Consider the following 5,275-nt stretch of genomic DNA (forward strand, 5'->3'; position numbering starts at 1 on the left):
CTTATTACGCTCTGTAAAGCTTTGAATTGGTGTATTTGTATTCAAGTTGTTGGTGTTTTACTGTGTTTTCTAGTGTTTTTGTATTTTCAGGCATTATCCAGATAATCAGGTCAATTAGCATTATTTTGGTGCTACTTTGGTGTTAGGGAGGTGTTGGAATAAAAGCTCTTGGAAAACCGGCTCGAATCAGCAAGGAAAAATGAAGAATTCATAATTTTCATCAGGAGGTCAGCGCGCCCGCGCTAAGATAGCGCACGACCGCGCCCGAATTCCAGAAGCTCAGCGCACCCGCGCTGGTCAAGCGCGCGGCCGCGCCAGGTTGAGAAAAGAAATCCTGATTCTATTGGGCTTTTGATCCAGAAGACTTCTACTCTGCATGGGGCTACTATATATACATAAATAAGCTCGTTTTTATAGAGAGACACACGAGAGCACAAGAAGAAGGCGTAAGAAGACCGTTTTAGCACAATTCAACCAACGTGAAGAAGATCTAGTTTAACTTGTGATTCTTTGTTTAAGTTGTAGCGTTGGATGCTAGTTTTCTTATTCTTGAACCTATACTCTTGTTTTGTGCTTTGTTTATTATTCATTTATAAAGACTACGTTTATTATATCATGCTTTCATCGGAACCCGCGTTGATAATGAGTCCGATTGTGGGCTAATCGTTATCGTGGGGTTCTAACGGATTTATTTATGAATTTCTTTAGTTGATTTGTTTCGATGTCTTAGTGTGTGGTGATTGTATGATAACCTAGTAATGGTTGTGCATATTCTTTTTATGAGCATCGCGAACTTATAAGATAGTGTGTTAATTCTTAATGAAGCGCAAGTGAATTTAAGGATTTAGAACTTGCCATGCTGGCATAGGTTCATGTGTTATTGTTATGCATGATTCGTAGGTAATTTTAACCATCTTACTTGCCCTATGTAATCAAGATAAATAACTTGTGCAATAAACCGTTATATTGTCAAATTCTATAGACATATAGGGTCTCAATATAATTGGTGTCTATTCAGCTTCTATCTATTTTGTGGATGTCTGGTAGTATGGTATTCGTGCAACGAAAGTTGGCATTTATCAGTTTCGTGTTATCTGATTAGTTTCATCACCATTACATGCTAAGGTTACGAACGAAAAGGCTATTGAATGAAGTATCTAATGAAGTTAGAATCCCATGTATGTCATATATATTAATTCAATAATTCTTATTCTCTTAATTATAATTGTTAGTTTAGTTCTTAGTTATAAACAATCTCGACTTCTTATTTGTCTTAGCATTGGATAATAACCATATCATTGTTGCATAGGCGCATATTCTTAAATTAACCAAAGAGTCTATGTGGGAACGAATTTGATCTAAATCTTATACTACTTGCGAACGCGTATACTTGCGTATATTTTAGCGCGTGTTTAGCGACTAACAAGTTTTTGGCGCTGCTGCCGGGGACTCGGTGTTAATTTGTCATCAGTGGTCGTTAAAGTTCATTGACGCGGACATTGTTACTCATCTGTTTCCTTGTCTTATTTCAGGTACTTTAGCGAGCGTGTATGCATACGCGTTCGCGAGCTCGTAAGAGAACTCTGGATCAAGCCGAGGAAGAAGTTGTAGTGATTTGAAAGGAAGTTTTTAAGGACGAAGAGAAGGTAGAAGAAGAAGAGAAAGTCGAGGAACCGGCTTTAGTAGTAATGGGAGATCAAGCAGAAATTCCTAAGGCTTTGATGGACTATTCTCAGCCTAAGATCAATGATACTCAGTCAAGCATCATCAGGCCAGCCATCTCAGCTAACACTTTTGAGATCAAGTCGAGCACGATTCGGATGATACAGAACTCAGTTCAGTTTAGGGGTTCTCCTACAGAAGACCCCAACATGCACATCAGGGATTTTATCGAGATCTGTGACACTTTCAAGTTCAATGGTGTGACTGAAAATGCTATTAAACTACGACTCTTCCCATTCTCTCTGAGGGATAAAGCTAAGTGCTGGTTATATTCTCTACCACCAGATTCTATCACTGCTTGGGAAGAGCTTGCTTAAAAGTTTCTCACTAAATTCTTCCCTATGGCGAAGACTGCTGCAATCAGGAATGCTCTTACTCAGTTTGCTCAGCAAACTGGAGAATCTCTGTGTGAGGCCTGGGATCGATATACGGAGATTCTAAGGAAGTGCCTACATAATGGTATGCCTGATTGGATGATTATAAACTGTTTCTATAATGGATTGGGTGCTGCTTCTAGACCCATGCTCGATACAGCATCAGGAGGAGCCTTGTGGGCTAAGAGCTACAATGAAGCTTATAAATTAATTGAACTGATGGCTGCTAATGAATACCAGAATCCTTCCCAGAGACTGACTTAGGGAAAAGTAGCAAGAATTCTAGAGTTGGATGCAGCAACTGCTATAGCTGCCCAACTTAAGGCTTTGACGATGAAGGTGGACATTTAGGCTAATTATGGAGTTAATCAAATCTCTAGTATCTGTGAGCTTTGTGCTAGTGCCTATGAGACTGATCAGTGTGCTATTTCTAGTGAATCAGCTCAGCTCGTGAGCAACTTTCAGTGATCGCAACAACCTGTGCCAGCTACCTATCATCCTAATAACCGCAATCATCCTAATTTCAGCTGGAGCAACGCTCAGAATGCGGTTCAACAGCCTTATCAGCAGTACCCAGCTAAGTAGTACAACCCCCTAGTTTTCAGCAACAGCAATATACATCAAGACATCAACTTCAGCTGCAACAAGCTAATAAAAAATCTGAATTAGAGGAGTTGAAGCTTATGTGCAAAATCCAAGCTGTCTTCATCAAGACCTTGGAAAATCAAATTGGACAAATTGCCAATGCCTTGCTAAATCGTCAACCGGGTACACTACCTAGTGACACTGAAGTACAAGGAAAGAGGGAAGCTAAGGAGCAGGTGAAGGCAATCACTTTGAGGTCTAGGAAGGTTGCGAATACCGAACAAACTCAAGTTTCGGAGGAAGAAGCTGGGGTTGAAGAAGTAGAGCAGCGGGAAGCAGAAGTGGAACCAAGGAAGACTACTATTGAGCACATTCCTCCTGAGGGTAATACAGGGGAGAAACAGAACTATCCTCCACCGCCTTTTCCTAAGCGGCTGCAGAAGAAAAAGCTGGATAAGCAATTTGAGAAGTTTCTGGAGGTGTTCAAGAAACTTCACATCAACATACCTTTCGCCGAGGCTCTTAAGCAGATGCCTAGTTACGTAAAGTTTATGAAGGGTATTCTTTCTTGGAAAGTGAAGCTAGATGATTTAGAGACTATTGCTCTCACAGAGGAATGCAGTGTTGTGCTGCAACAGAAGTTGCCTCCAAAGCTAAAAGATCCTGGAAGCTTCACTATTTCGTGTACTATTGGAAAAGTGTCTTTCGACAGATGCTTATATGACTTGGGAGCTAGCATCAATCTAATGCCTTTATTAATCTTCAAGAAGTTGAACTTGCCTGATCCAAAACTGACTTATATGACTTTGCAGTTGGCCGATCGTTCTATTATATATCCTCGAGGTATTGTGGAGGATGTCTTGGTCAAGGTTGATAAACTCATATTCCCTGCTGATTTCGTAGTTCTTGATTTTGAGGAGGATAAGAAGATTCCCATAATCTTGGAGATACCCTTCTTGGCGACTGGCCGTACCTTGATAGATGTGTAGAAGGGTGAGCTTACAATGCGAGTGCTGGATCAGGATATAACTTTTAATGTGTTCAATGCTATGAAATTTCCTACGAAAAATGAGGAGTGCTTAAAGGTGTAGTTGGTCAATTATGTGGTGACTTCAGAACTTGATCAATTGCTAAGGTCTGATGCCTTAGAGAAAGCCTTGTTGGGGAATTCAGATAGTGAAGATGACGAAGGTGAAGAGCAATTGCAATATCTGAATGTTTCTCCTTGGAAGAGGAAGATTGATATGCCTTTTGAATCTCTTGGAATGGAGAAATTGAATAAAGCTCCTAAATGCCTTAAACCATCTATTGAGGAAGCTCCTACTCTAGAGCTTAAGCCTTTACCTGAACATTTGAGGTATGCTTTTTTAGGTGATGCATCTACTCTGCCTGTGATTATTGCATCTGACCTTTCAGGTAGCGATGAGGAGAAGCTCTTGGAGATTCTAGGAGAGTTTAAATCGGCAATTGGATGGACCATAACAAATATTAAGGGAATCATTCCTTCTTATTGCATGCATAAAATTCTGCTAGAGGAAGGTAGCAAGCCCACGGTTGAGCAGAAAAGAAGACTTAATCCAATCATGAAGGAAGTAGTGAAGAAGGAAATTCTTAAGTGGTTGGATGCAGGGTTTATCTACCCCATTTCTAACAGTTCTTGGGTGAGTCAAGTTCAGTGTGTACCGAAGAAAGGAGGTATCATATTTGTGGCTAATGAGAAGAATGAGCTCATTCCTACTCGAACAGTCATGGGATGGAGAGTTTGTATGGAGTACAGGAAGCTGAACAAAGCCACTAGGAAGGATCACTTCCCTCTACCTTTCATTGACCAGATGCTTGACAGATTGGCTGGTCACGAGTACTACTTTCTTCTGGATGGTTATTCGGGTTATAATCATATTCGTATCACTCCAGAAGATCAGGAGAAGACTACCTTCACAGTCCATTTGGTACTTTCACCTTCAGACGAGTTTCTTTTGGTCTGTGTGGTGCACCAGCCACATTTCAGAGATGTATGATGGCCATCTTTTCTGATATGATTGGCCAGAATGTGGAGGTGTTCATGGACGACTTCTCTGTATTTGGTGATTCTTTTGATGAATGCTTGCAGAATCTTTGTAATAACCCCAAAAATTTTGGACTTTTTGTAAACCTTATGAATAGTGATTTTGCTGATTATGCTGAATAAGAAAACTTTTCATGTCACACAATGTAGCAGTTCTTTTATGGATATTCTGAGGTCTTATTAGTACTTTATATGGTATATAAGTGTATGTAAAGATCGTCAGAATCCAAATCCGAACACTTTGATTTTTCCCGAAAATCCACCAGATACCGAAAAAATTGAGTATAAGGTAACAGGATAAAGGATTTAAATTCAAGGATTATAAGAGGGGATCATAAAAGGAATATAATGTATTGAGAAAGGTTAAGGGAACCCAAGTAATAAAATCCTGGGTATGATCCCTCAAATGATAAACGAGAACGAAAGTTAAGCGAACCGTATAACATATCAGCGGTCATTAGCCAAGTAATTAGGGGTTAATCAAAGAGGTTAATGGACGATGATGTCATCACACCAACAAGAGGAAGAC

At 40.0% G+C, this 5,275-nt stretch overlaps 1 non-coding gene across 1 annotated transcript; it reads right to left on the reverse strand.

The window, feature by feature from the left end:
• Positions 1–2,078: 2,078 nt before the first annotated feature.
• On the reverse strand, positions 2,079–2,185 carry LOC141694830 (small nucleolar RNA R71). Its single transcript, XR_012564112.1, has one exon. It is a non-coding gene; the product is annotated as a small nucleolar RNA R71 (small nucleolar RNA).
• Between the last annotated feature and the right edge of the window lie 3,090 nt (positions 2,186–5,275).

Source organism: Apium graveolens, chromosome 10 (assembly GCF_009905375.1).
Source record: "Apium graveolens cultivar Ventura chromosome 10, ASM990537v1, whole genome shotgun sequence".
Classification (NCBI taxonomy): Eukaryota; Viridiplantae; Streptophyta; class Magnoliopsida; order Apiales; family Apiaceae; genus Apium; species Apium graveolens.